Source organism: Pinus tabuliformis, chromosome 1_2, assembly GCF_031772625.1.
Source record: "Pinus tabuliformis cultivar Carrire ecotype Pingquan chromosome 1_2, CPIR1, whole genome shotgun sequence".
NCBI lineage: Eukaryota > Viridiplantae > Streptophyta > Pinopsida > Pinales > Pinaceae > Pinus > Pinus tabuliformis.
The window spans coordinates 637,592,817-637,614,416 of NC_142298.1; positions in this window are offsets into that span (position 1 = coordinate 637,592,817).

The window sequence follows — 21,600 nt, forward strand, 5'->3', positions numbered from 1 at the left end:
AGTCATTTAATGAATATGGCATGCAAACATATTTCCTTTTTTTAAAAGATGCTCATGATTGATACCAAATCCAAGCACTAGAAACCTTCATTCATATGGAAAAGAAACTATTATAATAAACAACTTTTATTTAATTGAAACTATGTACAATTATGTTTTTGAAACTAGTTATTGATTAATAGATAGCAGAAATTATTGTGACATTTTTCAAACCAATTAAGTAAAAATAAAAATAAACAAATGTTGCATGGTAGCTTAGTCACTACCATTTAAGTGGAAATTATGCTTTCATAAAAAGTTTAAATTGATATAAATGAAATGTAAAATTCAATTACCAACTAAGAGGCAAGGACTTGCATAAATCTTGATGAGTAGTAACCACTAGTAAACTTGCACATCTACATTTTTACTCCTACTTATGAAAATGTAAAGGATACATAAATAATAATGTGCAATATATTTTGGTGAGTATATTTATTTATGTCTTGTTTCTATCCATTTTTTATGCAAATACTTGCTTAAATTATGGTGCGTAGTAATTTATGGTAAATATGTTATTTACATGTATATGAACTATTTTAAAAGATTTTGATTTTGGTTGGTTTTCCTATGAAGTTTAACAATGAAAAATAGCTCCAGAAATATATAAAAATCATGGAATAAATATTGCAACTACATCCAAATATTATGGCATAAAATTTGAGGCAGTTATCCACATATAGAAACTACAATAGGACTTTCAATTTTATATTCCAATCTAATATTTCAAAATTAATTTTTGCAATAATATTGAAAAATAAATATATTTTTTTTTCAAAGTTAAACATTATAAGTTGCATTTGTCAATGCAAAACTAATAATGGTCAACAAAAAAAATCAATTGCTAGAGTCTTGCCTTAGAAGGGACTAATAATAAAATAAGAAATGCTTAAAATTAGGTTTTGAGTTTTTTTTTCAATTCTTTACTTTTTTTTTAATATTTAAAATTTATTAATTGACACCCCTATGACTTTGTTTTTTGAACATTTATTAGTTTTAGACATTGAACTATTATTACAATAAATGACTATGGAAGCCATGATGGGACTTATGAGATGATGTTGTTATTATTTTATTTTTAATTGAGTTAATAAATAAATTTCTTGGAAATATAGTGGAAAGAGCACTAGAGTTTGCAAGTCTCCTTGCAGGCTTAGAAAAATTTGTTGGTGGTCAAGTCCACGTGATGAACCTTCGCTAAAAGTATTCTAAAAATTTTTAGGAAAAAATAATTAAAATAAATTAAATTAACATAATGAGAGAGAAATATTTCCCTAAAAGTCTCCTAAAAATTTTTAGGAAAAAATAATTAAAATAAATTAAATTAACTTAATGGGAGATAAAGATTATGTTAATCATTTAGTTGAAGATAAATACTAAGTGGGGTGGAATAAAGAATTATGAGAGAGAAACACATGCTTTAAAGAAAAATAAAATAACCTTAAAAAAAAAGACAAACAAAAATGCCTAGGAAAAATGTTAGTAGACCTTAAAGCATGTTGTTGCTAAAAACATGTTGGGAATAAATCTATAAAAGAAGTTTTTTATTCTGGAGGGAAAGAGCTCAGGGAGAACTCGCAGACACGGCTCATGGTTGGGTGGAACGTGCTCAGTTCCTGAATATTCCCCAATAAATTTATTACGATTAGACAATTTTTTTTGTTTTATTCGACGTATTCCTATTGGATTTGAATTATTGCAAATTGCATATTGGTATATGATGCATGAAATTAATGTATATTATATTACAAAAGCTATGTCCAATTAATAAAGATGTGATAGTCGAATGGTGATAGATTAGATATTATATTCTTATTATATTTTGCATACATGTACAAGTCATAGCTCTGAGAATCATATGCGTGCATATAATAGTTATAATCTTGAGAAGTATTTTAAGATGGAATGCAAATACAAAGTATGATTACCGAGAATTTATGAATACATGCTCATTGTAGAAAGAAATAATTTGTATTGATGAAAGTGAATGACGGCAATCGATATGATAGAATTGTTATATCTTTTAATTAGGCGTATAAATGTATAATTTTCCTTTGGAAAAGAGATAAAAAATGAATTTTCGTAACATGAGTTGAGAAAAATAAACTAAAGTAGATATGGTATGTCTATGATGTTCTTGAATAATTTGGGAATTATCTGTTCAGTTTGTGAGTCTAGCTTGTACCGTGAATAATTATGTGTATTTTATAAAGAAGCTGGTTAGAAGAGAGTGATTTACTTAATGTATAATAGTGTTATTGGTTCATTACTTTAAACTTATATATTATAAAACCAACAGTGAAAGTTGTAAAAGAATCTGCTACATAAAAATAATAAGAGTCGGAATAGAATTCTAATATATTACTATGATTATGGATTTGAGACTTTTGCGATTTGTGTTCTGTGTGGTTGTATCTTCCGGATTCATCGCATCTGTTGTTTTAGTGCATCGACGTTTCGAACCAGCCTCTGTGGTTCATCAGGATGAGAATTATTGAAGAAGTCAGAGATGGGTGATGGTGAATAAATAGGTGAAGAATTCTAATATATTACTATGAATTGAGAAAAAAAAACATGTATAGTCATAGGAGAATGATAAATGCATGACTAGTTATACTCAAGAAGTGACCAAAAAAATTAATTACAAACCTCGTATATATTTTCATTATTCGAAGCCCAGGTCGCCATATCCATTCCAATCCCGGGAACGAAAAGGTCTGTAACAGAGAAATCAAAAGTCTGGGTAAAAATGTATCCATAAAAACCCTGCACACTTATGCTTAGATATAATGATTCTCTGAGTCACACAGGTTCATCCACTCATATCTCAACCTCATAGGAGGCAACAGATTAGAAAACAAGTTTAAACATCCAACTCATAAAAAGGGCTAGCAAAAACCCTACATGGGAATGCCCATGGCATCGTTACCCTGTAAATCAACCTAGTAAAAAAATATTAGAGTAGTGAATGTGAATGGGGAGAAATTAATTAGAGAAATACTCCATTTAAATTTTTATATACCCGAGCAGTGAAAAGATTGAACTCTCCAAAAAAAAAGAATCATAGGTACTGGAATAAGAGGGGTAACCAAAGCTGAAGGGTCAAAATATTCGATTTAGGGCTTAGAAGAAACCATTTTACATCAAAACCCTTAGAGAGGCACTCCTCTACAGTCACATAGCCAAATGAAACTCAACCAATGTTGCTGTAAGGGAAATATGACCTAATTTTACCTCCTCATAATCACAATCGTTGATGATTAAGACATGAATCACCACCGTTAAAACAAATCAATACATTGGTCATATGAATAACATGTGAACAAGGTCATGTGGATATTGATCCATAGGCTAGGTGGAACATACGTGATACATTAAACATAAAGGGCAACAAAAATTAGCCCACATGGAATCCAAATATTATGATATACCACATTCAAAAGCCCCATATGAAATCACATTAAAAAAACATGCATGTGCTCGAAACTGGACTATAATACATGAGTTGCATATGTTTAATGATTTAATATAGAACAAGTTTATTACATGAATCTTGGATATGAATCCTAGAGATGCCTTTTATTAATGCTAACACTATAAATATGTATGAATAATTTCTATGAGGGATAGAGAAATTATTATAACGAAGGGGAAATGAGAAACCAATTATAATGAAGAAAAGGATCAAGGTTTAAATGAAGGCCATTTTAATATCTAATGCAAGGAAAATTAGGAAAACCACCATTCCTAGCTGCATACAACCTAAGTAATACTTGGGAGATAAATTGAAGAGAATAATACTATTAGTAATCCTAATATAGAAACAAAAAAATGTATGGTGAAATTGGGTATGTTACAAATGGTATCAGAGTTGTAGGTTGCAAAGCTAGGCCTAAGGGAAAACCATAGCCAAAAAATAGAATGCCTATGTCATAATATATTATGGAATGTATGAAAAACTAATATGTTTTGTATATTTACTAATAAGGTACATAAGTGAGGCAACATAACAATATAGGATGGTAGAAGCCTCAAATCCACCTCCTATAGAAGGAGGAAAAGTGTATGTGGAGATGGGAGGGGAAGATACACCTCCAACCACTAAGTTCTTAGAAATAGTAAGAGATTTACATTGAGAATTGGCCAATATCAAAGCTGGTCATGAATGCTTGCTAAGGGCATGAAAATAATAGGAAAAAATGATAAAGGATTTGACTGAAAAGTTAAGTCACAAACCTCCGGATACAGAGGTAGACAGGGATAAGGAATATCCCTTGAAAATAATCATTTTGATCCAAAGACAGAAATATCTAAGAGTGGAAATGAGTATGACAAAACTTCTCCAAAAGCACAAAAACAAAAAAATAAAAAGAAAATAGAGTTACATTGAGAATTTAAAAAGATAAGGCCTCCTACCTTTTACAATGAAAAAGAGGAGAATGCAGAATCTTGGTTGCTAAACATTACCTAGTATTTTCAATTTTATGAGTATGATTGATCCAAGTGGATATTAGGGGACAACCGCCTATTCCACCTAGACCTTCAGTTGGTTTCATCTATTTCCTTGTTTAATTCAGCATTTACTATTTTTAGCATATTTTCAGGTCCTGAACTTCTGGAGCAGTTTTGACCCCTGAAACAATGTTTTTTAGGTTTGTTGCAGGGCTATATCTGGGCCTATTGTAAATCCTGTAGTAATGAGAGAGACATTTCCAACAAGGGTTGTACGTGCCAAATGGAGATAATATGACCAAGTTATGACCCTGGGAAGTTGGCTGCCCATCTAATGCCAACAAGGCCCACAAACTCTTGGTGTTACATCTCTTGGGGTTAAGGTTTTGGTTGTTTATGGTTTTTTTCTTGTTGCTCAATAATAAATACGCCCTTGAGCCTCATTGTAACACAGTTCAGAGGTATGTAGTTGCCACATCTATTCTCATAGATAAGCTACCATTGCCCGGGCTAGTTTATTTTCATTCTGTTTGTGAGCATAGTTCAATATTTTTCTATTAATGAAATGAAGTGTTATTTCTGCTGCATCTATATATTTATGGTTATATATGTTATTTGTTGTATTCTTGTTTAAGTTCAGATCAGTGGTATCATAGTGGTTTACTCTTTCTTTGTTCTTCTTTGCATGTCCCCATTGAGGCCAAGGCATAAGGAGTTAGGGCTTGATCTAGTTGAATCATTGCAAGACCAGCCTTGCAAACCCCAATGGCCTCAAATGGTGAAGAAAAGAAAGACAAGGGGGCAAGAGATCCTTTCAAAATGTTGTTCGAGGAAGCCCTCGAGCGATAGAGGAACACAATGATGGATAACTTTCCCAGATCCTTCAACAACTATCCACAGGCGACACATCTTCATCCAACAACCACTCTGGAGACACCACTCCTTTTAAGGTACAAGTTAACTTTGATATTCCCATATTTGAGGGCCAGATAGATACATGCACCATAGATAAATGGTTAAATCTTTTGGAAGGATATTTTTCAGTTCATGACTTTTCCAATCGAGAAAATATTACTTTTTCACTTCTCAAAGCCACCCCACACGCGAAGGATTGGTGGGAAACCTACTATGAACAAAAGGACAAGAGTGAACCCTCCCTATTTTCAGCGACACCCACTTGGGATACTTTCCGAGACACCATCAAGGGACAATATCACCCTGTTGAGAGCTAGGAAGATAAATACATAAAGTGGACCATACTATGGCAAGGAAGGGACCAAGGTGTGCTGGAGTTCACAAATTTTTTCCACACCCTTTGCACGAAGCTAGGTATCAAGGATTCTGAGTCCCATTTGGTACTCAAGTACCGTGGTTGTCTACACAAGTACATCTAGGACGAGATGGAGTTCCTAGATATTTCCTCAATCGGCACGGCGTATTGGTATGCTGTCAAGATTGAGCAGAAGTTTAAATAAAAGAAGTGGGATTTTGGATTTGCGAATCCAAATCAAGGGAAAGGCGCCCCTAAGCCACAGATCAAAGGACAAAGCCAAGGTAGGGCTACCTAGGAAAACCCTTCAAAGCTGCAAGAAAAGAACAACAACACATAGACAAAGAAGGACACAGGAAAATGGTGTGAGTTCCATAAGAGCTCCACTCACAACACAAGTGAGTGTTGGGCCAAGCAATCACTGGTGGCCGAGCTGGAGGCCTCTGAATCAGATGCATGTTCTGACTTTGAGTTAGAACCCAATAAGGGGAATGACAAAGGAAAGTAGATCATTGATGCAGAGCCCAGTTCCAACATGGCCACCACTAAGATCCAAAAGAATGATCTTGAAGATCTAGAGGAGGGGGAATGCACACTCATAGATGTGGGTTAATGGCTCATTGATGTAGTTCATAGTCGATAGCGGGAGCCAAAAGAACCTCATTTCAATAGAGTTTGTGAAGCGTCTAGGCCTAAAGACTCCAATGTATCCACAACCGTACATCATCAAGTGGCTTCACCAAGGACGAGATCTTTGCATCAGCCAATAGTGTCACTTTCCCTAGAACATTAAGTGTTGGGTAGCGGATCCCCCCATAGCAAATTTTTGGGACTTAAAGCCCGGGTTTTGGTCAATGAAATGTAAAGACCCCACAAAATGCGGGCGTGGAGCGCAAGAGTCTAGGGTTGTCCGCCCAAAAATAATGTAATTTAATATAGAGTGTGTTGGCCTACCCATGGTTCGCGGGCCATGGGATTGTTTAAATAGAGCAAGCATCTAAGTGTAAAGTCAGTATGGAGTCTTTTGAGAAGTAATAGATAGATGCGAAGGCATCGTTAGACTATAGCAGTGAATTTGAAGTGTATTGGGTCGTAGTAGAGGGTAGAGGCTCTGCAGCTGAGTGCACAGAGGCCTAGTAGAGTCCGCAGCTGAGTGCGCAGACCCCTGCAGCTGAGTGTGCAAGAAGGAGTCAAGTCTGTACTGGATCAAGCTTTGAAGGCATTGTTAATAAAGATCAGTTGGTTTGATATATTGTGCATCTGGTTCATAGATCTGTAATTGAATGTTATGTGTTGATAATACATGTTTATTTATCTGCGCGCACTTATATGTATGCCTATGATTGAGAATCTTCTTAGTAATTAATGAACAAACCCTAATTAAGGAAGAATTGGGTAAGTAACATTGGTCGCACTGCGGCTAAAGCTACGCGAAGGCGGTTCCACAAAACACCGGAAGCTTTCCGGTACGCGTAATCTAGTAAGTATGAAGGGTGGATTAGGCATCGATCTCCCACATCAAGACATCCCTACGATGCAGAAACCTGGTTCCAGCACCCCCCCATACTACCTCGAGTGAGACCTTAGTCCGCGCTCCGCGAACTGTTGCTAAAAGGGCCGGTAGTATCGGGATTTGCTTAGCTAAACTCACTGTTGAACCTAGGTTAGGCCCCACATAGCCAACAAATGGTTCCATTGTCAGGATAAGGATCTTCCTAAGGGATGTCTAATGTCAGAACATTAGAACCCAACAAAGAAGGAAATTGAAGAGTGGTTGGATCAGAAGATTCAAGAGTTCGTGACACAGAAAAATAGAACTCCACAACTATCTAAGAAAAAGTGGTTGGATCACTACGTGTATATGGAAATCCACGAGATTTTCTTTGTATCTTTTCCATCTAAACTGAATGATTGGATCGCGAGATTAGCAGATAGTCAAGGAAGGTATAAGCTTGACCAACTAATAGTGTGGACCTCGGAGTTGGTGCACCGACTAGAGGTATCAAAAGAAAAGATCGCACGAGCTGTAGACCACTAGCTTGATCGGATAATAGGGGGATTCATCATTGAGTTCACGATAGACACAACCGTGAGCTACAACGAAGCAGAATGACGTTTTCTCAAAGGACCGCAAGGTAAGTATATTAAATCTTTGAATACCTGGATTAAGATGTTGTTATGTGAAAAGCGGGTCATGCGAATACATTAATGTTTGGAACGACACGGAGCGGAAAAATCTACAAAGGTAGCGGGGAATTAGAGAACAGTCCATTAATTTCACTGTCGCGAGAGAGCGAGGAAGAGCTCGCTCGGTTCTCTCCGAGAAGTGTGGTCCGATTGATAAAGCAGTGTATTCCGCAGTTACCACCTCCACCCATGCCACCACCCGCTTCACCTCCCTCACCTCCATCTTCACCCACTCCACCTCCACTAACCCCATAGTTCAGCATGGCGAATGTGATCAAGCTACTCGTATTCAGAGGAGTAGGAAATGAGGACCCAAACCAGTTCTAGTTCGTGGTAAGAGTAGTGTGGGAAGCGCAAGGGGTCACAGATGATAACATTAAGAAGGCTACATTGGTGAGTGCGTTGCAGGATCACACGTTGACTTGGTATATCAAGCACTCTAACGATCACCCAAACACAGGGATAGCAGAGATCTAGAATGCATTGAACAGAGAATTTAGTCGGCCAAAATCTGAGACGCAGTCAATCATTGGGTTCAAAGAGATCGCGATGCTCCCGGGCGAGACCCCCTGGGATCTGGATCAGCGACTGAAGAGTACGATCCGCGAGGCTAATATGACGCTCACAGATGCGTAGCACCGCGCATGGTTTGTGGCATCTCTGACACCGCACCTGAGGACGGCGCTATCACAATAGAAGCTTTCAACCCAGGCTGAAGCATTAGAAATGGCAATGAGGTTGCATGAGACCCCGATACAAGATCTTGGGTTGGGAGTTCAACAAATCCATATGCAACTACAGAATCTATGCTTGGAGATGCAGAGTTTGAAGCAGGATAGGGCACCATGGCTAGAGGCGCGCGAAGAAGTATGGTGTATAAAATGTAAAGGTCAGGGTCATGACAAGGATCACTATCCAGTATTCGCGAACTACTTAGCAGGAGGGGGACCAATGCCATTGAGACTAGAAGCACAGGCAAGGCCAAGTGTGACACCAACGTTATGGTGCATGATCTATCAGATAGGAGGAAAACACACGATAGACAACTGTCACTTGCTGCAGAAGTATACACAGGCTCCACATCAACTGTTTTGTAATTTCTATAGGTTGGTAGGCCACGATGAGCGCACTTGTTGTAGCTATGAGCTAATGATGGGTTGGACCCCAGCATATAGGATGTAGACAGAAACGCGAGCCCTAGACCCCACTGTGAGGATAGAGCGCACTGGATTTCAGGGGCGAGGTCGAGGACAAGGAGGAATGGGACCAGGAAGGGGCCACAGATAGTTGATTTGTTACAATTGCAGAGGACGAGGGCACTACGCCTGTGATTGTACTAATCCAACGAGAATTTCTTGTTCATATTGCGATCAGTTTGACCATGAAATGATAGATTTTCCTACGTTGATAACATAGATGCACGAGAAAGGGGTACTCCAGTCCCCTCCAACTCAGAATATCCAAATGATGAAATTTGAACCCTATGATGAAGACCCCAACGTGAACATGATGCTCAAAAGTGGTGCGACCACAGGGGAAGATAAGGGGAAGCAGCCCGAGGAAGATACATGGGTTCACAAGGCTCCTGCAAAGGAACTTGAGTCCAACTTAGAACGCGCATAGGAGACGTTTATGGAAGCTAAGAAGAGCTTCACAGAGGCCTCCACTTCAGTTAGTAAGGATCAACCAGAGCAGCGAATGGATCCTTCCATGCTTACTACCTTTCTGGAGACATGCATGGAGCAGTTACGCGATAATAGGGCAGTTAAAGGAATACAAGAGTCGATCACTAGGTGCGCAAGGTTGGGTGAACTGCGCGTAGTCCGAAAATTGGGAAAGCATACATTGTGCACTGGAAGGGAGATGAGATTGACGGCGCAAATTGCTGAATACGAAATGGATCAGGTAATCTTAGACTTGGGGTCCGACGCGAATGTGTTACCTAAGCAAACCTGGGAACGCATGGGCAGGCCTGCGTTGTAGTGGTCCCCTATTCAATTACAAATGGTGAACCAACAGAAGATCGTGCCCATGGGAAGGTTGCAAGGAGTAACAGTCGATATTGAAGGCACGAGCACACAGACGGACTTTGAAGTAATAGAGATTGTTGATGACAACAATCCTTATCCCACACTGTTAGGAATAGACTGGGTGACTGATATGAATGGAGTCATCAACTTGAAGAAGTGGAAGATGATATTCGAGAAAAAGTCACTGCGTGTGGTAGTCATGTTAGACCCATCCGAAGGAGCACGCTACACTGAACCCGTGCACGACGATGAGCTGGATTGCATTTACCAGATAACTGTGCAGGATCAGGATCAGGTGAATCTGACCACGGATGGAAGAATCTCGTGGGAGCGCGACAGCTCCTGCACTTCAGATTCAGACGAGGAAGTAGAACGCTAGCAGAACCGGTTGCACGAGGTGATGACGCTAAATTGCAACATGATGACTAGATCACTCTGTCGTGTGACAACAGAGGCAAGGGAACTACCAACACATGATGACGTGACAACAGTGGATAAATTCCTGGACCAAGTTGGAAGCACAGTACCAGAACAGCAATGGTACACTGCGCTGGAAGGAATACTGTGCGCGACACCTGTACAGGGATGGAGTACGTGTCTAGAGACCATGGTAAGCTAGCGCGAAGATAAAAGGTGGATACGATTATGGATTGAAAGCCCCTAGCGCCAAACGAGAATCAGGTAGCTAGGACCGAGAAGGTTTCGCTCTCACTTGTGTTGATGGGTACAGACGTGGGCTGGGTCGTCCACAACCCCACACCCTAGACTATGGATCAACACTTGGAACCAGCTGTAGTAGCAGGGAGAGCGTCGTGCATAGCAAAAGTTCCACATAGAAGCATTCATGAGGGTATGTGGGATCTTGAACAAGGTTCACCAGTCCAGATGGACTGATTGGGACCAGCACATACCACTGGTTCAATGGGCCTCTAGGGCCATGTACAAGAATCTGAGTGTGGAAATGATCCTAAAGATGACGGGCAGAGTCGAGGCCATAGGTTTGGGAGGAAGAAATTCTCACATAATTGGAATGATTCGTAAGTACCAGGATGAAGGAATTCTGTAGCCACGCGGGGCCAAACATATGCAAATTCAGGAAGCCATTTGGAAAGGGCACTTGAAAATTCACAAACTTGAAGAAGATCGAGTACGGCTGAGGAAGAAAAGTAGGATCTTGGACGAAGAAATCAACAAACTGGAAACCGAAATCACACAGGCAGGATGCACCGAGAAACTAAGCCCAACATAACAAAAGGTAGGTAGCTATACTACTGCATTGGAAGAATTTTGGGCTTTGCCATCATGGGTGTGGCCTCACCTCACTAGACAAAGGAATCAGGGGAGTGCACCGTGTAAAGAAGAACGCAAAGCACTGACTGATGTCAGGGTAATTGCGGGGTACCCGCGGACTAGGCTGGAAGGTGCAGGGAAGCCTCGCGTGGGTGAAGTAACCACCTTACTATCTGTAGAAAGCACACTCTCAGCGCTCCAAGCAGTTGGAAGAGAGCGCGGGACTATAATCAAGTATGTATGGAAGCGGCACGATAGGAGGACTGCGCATAGGGTTAGTCGATCCCAATGGTCGCACCCGCGCATGAGAGGCCACGCTGTCACACAGGTAGATTGGGAATTGACCGTCGGGGTCACTATTGATGATAAGACACCCCCTTTAAGACAACAAGGAGCGGGCGACGAGCAATTAAGACATGAAGTCAGGCCTAGATTTGAAACAATCTACTGCCAATATCACATTAATGAGTTGAGGGAGGGGGGAACAGTCGAATTTGAATTCCGGCAGGACTATAAATCATAGAGGGTCATCCACCGCACAACCCTTGGCATCTTGAGAATTCAGTTATTGTGCTATCAATTGCGTATGGACTTTACGACTTTAAAGGCTTTGAAAGCAAGTTCAGTGTTTGAAGCATTGCCGAAAGAGACACAGGACCTTCTGAACAGAGCGATGTTGACGGCCGAGGAAGCCACGCCGAGCCCAATGTCACTAGTGGGGGATGCATTGGAAATCCAAAATCGCCCTGAACGTCGAGGCCTAAAAAGGACCCACAGGGAGCAGGACCGATCCGTATGTCTCCGCGAAACTCGCGGTTTGGTAAGCTGTCTATGGAAGATAAGGGCAAAATAGTTAATATTGAGAGCGATGATGAGGAGGAGGATCTCCATGCATTCGTAGAAGAGATTGAACTAGAGATAGAAATGGAGGAAGACATTCAGCCAGTACGCACTGCCGCAAAGCTGCCCAAGTATGTCCCTCCGCGGAAAGGGAGAGTAAAAGTACCTAAAGATTTGGATGTCGTTAAAAGCACCCTCAAAACCCCGTTCCTCCCTGAGGGAATTCTGTTTGAAGGATCAGCTTTGGGCCACGTACCCACAATGAAGTTTGGATATTGGGACCTTGCAGATAGCAAAAAGTTTCCTCATTTGGAAACTAGCCAACTAATGAAACAGAGAAAGGAGGGGGAAGTTACAACATTGTAGCCATGAAAATGGCTGCACGGGGTGGAGGAGGCTGGGCTACTCCACCTCCTATGGATTCCACACTTTCATCGGGCCCCAATCATGATATTTTTCATCAGGGAACTGCTTTTCCTGGTACACGATGGGTACTTGTGGCTGGAGGAGCCCATTCCCATCATGGCAGAGCTTATTCGTAGGATTTCTCGGCTTCCCTAATGGGAAGAGACCCCGTGGAAATTGCTGGTACAAGTGGAGATTTGGTGATTGCAGAGGCCATGAAAACGAAATATAGTTGGAGAAAAAGCAGAGGGGTTACGTGATTAATAGCATTCAAGACAAAGGGGTCTGAGTCGCTACCCAGTTGCTGGCATGAAAAGTGATGAGAAAATGCCATGGCAACGAGTACCAGCAACATTCATCGCGCTGGCCGAACAATGCGCAGAAGGGGTACAGTTCAACTGGGCGCAATTCCTCTGCGAGGAGTTCCTCTTGAATTGTAGGGAGGCCCAGGAATAGGGTATGACCTTCCACTACATGTGGTTGCTCTTATCAATCCTGTTGGTTGCAGGGGAATTACCTGAGGACAGTCAGTTTCCTCTTCTTGACCAAGACTTGCCAGAAGCAACAAAATATGCGTCGCTATGGGCGACGAAGGATGCCAGGCGAATTTGTGAAACCAAGATCTTCTGGATACTAATGCAGGTGAGCATATGAATGTGGATCAACAAACGGCCACGCCTATCCCCCACGGTATATGATAGTCTGCAGAGCTTTGTAGACTTTAAAGTAGATATGCACAATGTGTATATCAGGGCACAGAAGGATCCAGAGTAGAAATGGACCACACTCCCCTTCATCGCAATTGATGACACTGTTTTCGTAGTGCTCGACTCATGGCCACCGGAATGGCGTGCACCAGATCTGGCGGCACACGATGAGACGATGATTCAAAGACAAAAGGATGCCGCCAAGCTACTAGCATAACAAAAGTGGAACAAGCAGCTCGCTGAAGAAGTAAGGGTTTTCCGTGAGGCAGCGAAGGCCGCCGCAGAAAAGGCAGTAGCAGCACCAACATCTTAGGCAACCACGATGTAGGAAGGAAGAGGCCCATACCTAACCATAGGACAAGGGACAGATGACACAGTGGCAGGTGCAGACCCACACACATCATCAACATAGCTAAAGTGGCCGCACAGTACAGAAGAAACAGGGCCCCGGAAAAATATCAAGGCTTCCGAATTAGATGGGGAACATATTACATTGACCGAGGGTGACCTATATGACATTGGCAACACAGTTCACGAGGTCACCAGGAAGGTGCTCCAAGAAGCAATGATGGAGCAGAAGAATTTGTTGGGGGTGCTCAGGGCGCAACTCTAGGAACTTCAGGTGTGGCCCCCACAATAGGGAATGGTAGCCTTTTACGGGGCTATGGGTACATCAAAAACAGAGTAGTTGCTACAGACCAAAATGGCTAATACTGTCGGACTGCCAGAAGGAGCACTGACAGTGGACAACACGAAGGACAGAGCCGCAGTAGGCCAGATCAAGGGACTTAGCCTAAATTTCGCTGCCCTTTCACGAGAGATATTATACCAGCTGCAGGATGGAGTGATGACAGAATTCCGCGCTAGGGAAGGACGCGCGGTACAGATGCTCAGTGAACACCGAATAAACATCGAGAAACTGAGCCTCCAACGCGATGAAGCGGTAGCGCAGAATCAACAATTGGAACAAATCGTCGAGGAAGTATGCCGCCGCGTCCCCAAACTAGAGATTGTGACAAACTTACCAGTAGGTGTGAGGATCCACAAATTGGCTAGTGGAGTCCGCGAGGCAAAGGAGGAAGCAACAAGGATCCAGCTGGACCTCAACCTGTAGATTGCAGAACTGCGACTGAAGGCGCAACCCTATACACCCCCAAAAGTTAGAGAGCAGCACCACTGCGCCATTCAATCGGGGTTGGAAGCCATAGAGCATGCCATACAGGATTGCACGGGCTTGTTAGATCAGTCACTCTTCACACTCACATCATTGCAGGAAGACCAAACGCTACAGTGTTTAGAGACAGAAGCACGCGAGTAGCAGCAGGCTTATGAAAATATCCGGTGGACCGCGTAGATAGTCTCCCTTACTCAACAACTGGCCAAGATGAGGGAGGCCCAGGCTCTTAAAGAACAAGTGGATGCCACACGTCAGAAGGAAGCAGTGCTTAAAGCACACATCCAACCTTGGCTCAATGAAACATTCATGGTCACTACCAAGATTGAGGGAAAGCTGGCACAGATGAAGGGCATATATGCACTAAGGCAAGGAATTGCACCTGACAATGATGCATCGTAGATATGCACACAATTGGTACAATGGACAGCGGAAGAATGTGTTGCAGACGTAAGCGAGGCGCAGAAGTTGCTGGATGGACTTCGCCTGAAGATTAGGGGTACCAGCCCAGTGACTCGGGGTGAGTCACGATGATTGTGTTGGGGGACTGTTGGGTAGCGGATCCCCCCATAGTAGGTTTTTTGGGCTTAAAGCCTGATTTTTGGTCAATGAAATGTAAAGACCCCGCAAAATGCAGGCGCGGAGCACGAGAATCTAGGGTTGTCTGCCCTAAAATAATGTAATTTAATATAGAGTGTGTTGGCCTACCCATGGTCCGCGGGCCATGGGATTGTATAAATAGAGCGAGGCTCTAAGTGTAAAGTCAGTCTAGAGTCTTTTAAGAAGTAATAGATAGATGTGAAGGCATGGTTAGACTATAGTAGTGAATCTGAAGTGTATTGGGTCGTAGTAGAGGGTAGAGGCTCTGCAGTTGAGTGCGCAGAGGCCTAGTAGAGTCTACAACTGAGTGTGCAGACCCTTGCAGCTGAGTGCGCAGGAAGGAGTCGAGTCTGTACTGGATCAAGCTTTGAAGGCATTATTAATAAAGATCAGTTGGTTTGATATATTATGCATCTAGTTCATAGATCTGTAATTGAATGTTATGTGTTGATAATACCTGTTTATTTATCTACGCGCACTTATATGTATGCTTATGATTGAGAATATTCTTAGTAATTAATGAACAAACCCTAATTAAGGAAGAATTGGGTAAGTAACATTGATCGCACTACGGCTGAAGCTGCGCGAAGGCAGTTCCACAAAACACCAAAAGCTTTCGAGTACACGTAATCTAGTAAGCGTGAAGGGTGGATCAGGCGTCGTTCTCCCACAACAAGACATCCCTAGGGTGCAAAAACCTGGTTCCAGCACCCCCCATACTACCTCGGGTGAGACCTCAGTCTGCGCTCCGCGGACTGTTTCCAGAAGGGCCGGTAGTACCGGGATTTGCTTAGCTAAACTCACTACTAAACCTAGGTCAGGACCCACGTAGCCAACATTAAGCCCTTCACGGATGAGGTACTATGTGATGTTTCTACTCCTGAAGTTTGTGATGTATTATTAGAACAACCATACTTGTGGAAGCGACATCATGTACATGAGTCTAGACCTTGCTTTGTGACTATTACTTTGGCCAATAAGGTTTATAGGATACTAGAGGTAGCCCTGCCTACCACCATCTCTTTGATCACTACAAAGAAATGAAGTAAGATCATTTCCTTGACTAAGAAATTTGTTTTCCTTATGATTCGCCCTTAGGGCGAGAAGAAGGCTGTGGCCATGGCTTGTATATACGGTTCCTCCGCACAATAGCAACATATGGACAAGGTCGTGGAGGAGTATAAGCACATTTTCGCCTCACCTATAGGGGCAGATTGGCACTGTTAGGTCGAGCAATCCATCGATCTGAACTCGGGCGTGCTGCTGCTCAATGGACCGATCTATCGATGCTTTGTTTTGGAGAACGATGAGATTAAGAGGCAGATTCAAGAACTGTCACATAAAGGTCACATCAGGCCAATCTCATCACCTTGTGGGAACCCGATTGTATTGGTACAGAAGAAGGATGGGACCTGGAGACTCTAAATTGACTATCAAGTGCTGAAAAAGATCACTGTCTGAAATAGGTACCCAATCCCGTAGATTGATGACCTTCTAGGCCATCTCAAGGCGGCCAAATATTTCAGCAATATTGACTTGAGGTCAGGTTATCACCAAGTGCTTATCGAACCCTCCGATGTGTGTAAGACTACCTTCAAACACAAGGAGGGCCTTTTCAAATGGTTGGTCATGCCTTTCAGGTTGACGAATGCCCCTGCAACATTCATGAGATTGAAGGACAACATCTTGTGACCCTTCACCAAAGCATTCATGGTGGTTTATTTAGATGACATCTTGATCTTCATCCAAATTTGGAAAGAGAACCTCCACCATATTCGACAGGTCCTTAAAACCCTGCAACAACACAAGTTGTGTGCTAAAGTGGAGAAATACACTTTTAGCATGACCCAGGTTCAATATCTGGGGTACATCATTGATGAGCAGGGGGTACATGTGGACCCAACCAAGATGCAAGTCTTTTGGAATTGGTCAGCCCCATCCACTCTGAAACATTTCGGGTCTTACTAATTTCTATCGTAGGTTCGTGTTGGGGTTCTCTCATATCACTTGGCCTTTAAGTCAAGTCAGCAAGGGCGGAGAAATAATAAAGTTTTTTTGGTCCAAAACCCAACAAGAGTCATTTGCCAAGTTGAAGCATCACCTATTCTCTACACCAATTCTCACATTACCAAACCTATAACAACCATTTGAGATTGAGACAAATGCCTCTAAATATGTTATTGGTACAATTCTTACTCAGCAGGGGCATCTAGTGGCTTACCATAGTGATACACTTTCAAACACAGTCTGAAAGTATCCAACTTACGACAAAGAAATGTATTCCATTATGGAGGCCTTCCCTGAATGGAAGAATTACATTCTGGGGAAGGAAACAATCATCCACACAAACCACCAACCCCTGCGGTTTATACAGACACAAGGGAAGTTGCAAAATGATCGCCATCAGAAATGGTCCACCTATCTATAACAGTTCCATTTAAACATTAAGTACAAGAAGGGCAACACCAATAATGTTGTAGACTACCTCAGCTGACAACCAGTTATGGCTTTGATCATTGTGCTCGAATCCTATGGGCACGAGACTTGATGGTGTTTGCATCTTTACCAGAGTGATCTAAAATTTGGCAGCACAAACCAGACTAGGATATATCTATGTTCCTTCAAGCGAGCATTCCAAGGTGATTTGGGAGGCACACTACAATCGGGTCGCTAGATATTTCAAAGTAGAGAAAACAGTGGAAGTATTGCAGAGGTATTTTTATTGGCTAAAACTTCGTCATGATTTTGGGAAGTACATGAGATCCTATACTGCCTAGGCCATTGCTAAACCAACCATCAAAAAACAAGTCCTATATACTCATCTACCTACTGCCAGTTGACCTTGGGAATCTATCTCCATGGATTACATGTCGAGCCTTCCTTCTACTAAGCATGACAACGACTACGTTTTCGTGGTCGTCAACAGATTCTCTAAAATGGCCATCATGGTAGCCTACAAGAAGAGTATCACAACAGAGGCCACTAGTGACTGCTAAGATCTTCTTTGAGCGAGTGTGGGTACACTTTGGGATACCACATTCCATTGTCTCAAATCGAGATAGTAGATTCCTGAGTTCAATTTGGTCAAGTCTTTGGTCAATGATGGACACAAAAATTACTAAGTCTACAACTTTTCCATCCACAAACTGATGGCCAAACAGATATTGTCAACAGGATGATCATACAAATTATGCACATGTACAACTCAAAGCATCCACGCACATGTGATGAAATCCTCCCCTATGTCCAGCACAACTACAACAGAGCTCTCCACAACTCAACGAGCCACAAACCTGTTTAGGTAGGGCTGGGATTTGAGCCATTATGTCCCATTGATGTGATCATACCATTTGCACCCACTCAGGTAGATTCGTCTCATGTGCAGTTTGAAGACGGCAGTGCTGACAAATTCATTGAGCACATTAAACACATCTGTCAATAGGTCCATGATATATTGGATAGAACCAATGCTAATTACAAGCAGTGCCATTATGAGCATCAAGTGCTACACAAGTTCTAAGTGGGTGACAAAGTTTGGCTACATTTGCAGAAGGAGTGCCTCGCTGGACCCCACTGCAAGCTTAACCCACTCGGATATGGGCCACACAACATTGCCAAGGCTGTCAGTGACAATGCCTTTGAGCTTAAAATCCCACCGTTCCTTGGTCTGCATCAAGTGTTCAATGTAGACTGCCTTCGGCCGTACATTCCACCATTGTTGGACACATCCAACATTGCAGAACAACTCACAGAAACAAATCTCAACCCAAACTACATGGAACATGCCACAACTGATAAGATCATGGAAACACATACCAAGAACACCCACCAACATAGGATCCAGCTATATTGAATTTTCAAAGCAGGCCAACTACTTCACTAAGGCAAGTGGATCACTAGGGACCAAGTTCCACACAAATTTCCTCACCTCATGGAGTCTCAACACATAATCGGGACCATTTCTTCCTAACGAGGGAGGACTGATTGAGGTGTATATTGGTGGACACCCACCTATTCCACCTATACCTCCAATCGGCTTCATTTGTTTCCTTGTTTATTATAGCATTCACTATTTTTATCAATTTTTTGGGTCCTAAACTTTCGGAGCAATTTTGACCCCCTAAATGACTTTTTTAGGCTCCCAGCAAGCCCATAGCTATAAGAAATGGTCTGCCAAAAATATTGTAGTACTCAGAGAGATATTTCCAACAAGGTATCGTACACACCAAACAAAGATAATATGACCATGTTAAGACCCTAGGAAGTTGGTTACCCAACTAACCCCAATAAGGCCCACAAACTCTTGGCATTACATCTCCTAGGGTTAGGGTTTTATCTTGTTGGTCAATAATAAATAGGCCCTTGAGCCTCATTGTAACACATTTCATAGGTATGTAGCCACCACATCTCTTCTTGGAGATAATCTACCATCACCCTAGCTTGTTTATTTCCATTTTGTTTGTAGGCATAGTTCAGTATTTTTCTATTAACGAACTGAAGTGTTATTTCTACTGCATCTCTATATTTATGGTTATAGGTTATATTTGTAATTCATTGTGTTCTTGTTTAAATTCGAATAAATGAAAGTAATTTAAAAGATAGATTAGCAATTTATTAACTACAAGGAAAAGTTGTCTTATGGTTGGAGGAGGCTTAAATTGCGCATAACCTAGAAGAGATAATTAGTTCATGGGAAGAATTCCAAAAATAAATAAATCTAAGTACTTAACTCAAAGTTACTATGATGATCGTGCAAATGATTTTCATGATTTAAGGTTGGGATAACTAACAATGGATGAATTTGTTGCAAAATTCACAAATTTATTATGATATGTTCCTTATATCAAAGAAGAGAAAGCCAAGGTATAGATATTTTTGAACGGTTTTCCACTTGTTTATAAAGAAAGGATTAAAGTTGACAATCCTAAAACAATGGATGAAGCAATGAGAAAGGAAAGAATGTTTTATTAGCAATTTAAAAACAAAAATGAAGAATCAAAATCATGGCAGAATAAGGATAAAAACAAGTTTGGGAGAACAATAAAGAAACAAAAATCCTCTCTTTTGAAGAATTTTGGGAGAGATCATGCTCGAGAGAAGGAGATTCAACCAAAACAATTAGCCTCAACCTACTAAATCATAGGCTAATTAAAAAACTATGGAGTTAAACAATAAAGGGGTAATCATTGCAAAAGGTAGAGATGCTTTAAAATGTTCAAGGTGGAGGGAACCCCATTTGTTAAGAAATTTTCCACATAATATCAAATCTGTACAAAATGTGCAAGTTGTTCATGAAACCACTACAATAAATAATATTGCAAGAAACATTTTGCAGATAAATCTTGCTCTGGAAGATAGGCAAGCAAAGCACCAGTCCACCATGATAGAAATTGAAGGTAACATACTCAACCAAAATTTTTATGTGTTAATTGATCCAGAATAAAGTCTTAGTTATAATAATCCACAAGTGGTGCAAATATTTAATCTAAAAATTAAAAAATTAAAAAAAGGCCGGTTAGTATGGTTGGCAACAGGGACCAAGAGAAGAGCAACCAATTATGTAGAACATTGTCATGTAAACTTAAAAGGCTACAAAACTAAGTCTAAATGCACTTCCTCTAGGTTCATATTACTTCTTGATAGGTATGGACTCATTAGAGAAGAAAAAAGTTGTAATAAATGATTTGAATAAAACTATGACTTGTATTAATTAGGAAGGAGTTGAACAACTAATAGAAGGCATACCAAGATTTGTTTCTGTTAGAAAATTTTCAACACTACAACTAAAAATAAGTGCATGAAAATGGTGTAAACTATTTACTGTTCAAATTGAAGAAAATGTCCACAAAATGAAAAACCAAAAATTAGATGAATTATAGGTGATCAGGGAGTTTAAGGATGTATTTCAAGAAGAATTTCAAGGACTACCTCCATGAACGGATATATATTTTTCCATCGATTTAGTAATTGGATCCACCCTAATGTCTAAGGCACCTTACCAGATGAGTATCCTAAAAATACTAGAATTGAAAATGAAATTACAAAAATTACTTGATAAAGGTTATATCAGACCTAGTGTTTCACGTTATGGATCCCCAGTATTATTTGTTAAAAAGAAAGATGGTACATTTAGAATGTGCATAGATTTTAGGAAATTGAATAAATTGAGTATTAAAACAAATATATGTTGCCCCGTATTGATTGTTTATTTGATCATGTGAGAGGAGAAAAAAATGTTCTCAAGAATTGACTTGAGAATAAGATATCATTAGTTAAGTATAAAGGATGAAGATATTCACAAAGAAACATTTAGAACCAGATGTGGACACTATGAATTTATAGTGTTACCATTCAGTATTATAATGTGCCTACAACTTTTATGTGTTTGATGAATAGTTTTCTTATTAAGTACTTGGATAAATTTGTATTGGTCTTTAGAGATGACATTCTGGTATATTCTAACAATTAAGAATAACATGAAGAACATCTGAAAATGGTGTTGTAAACTTTAAAAGAACATCAATTATATGAAAAATTCAGTAAATGTGAGTTCTATAAAGACAAGATACAATATTTGGGTCATGTCATCTCAAAGGAAGGACTATT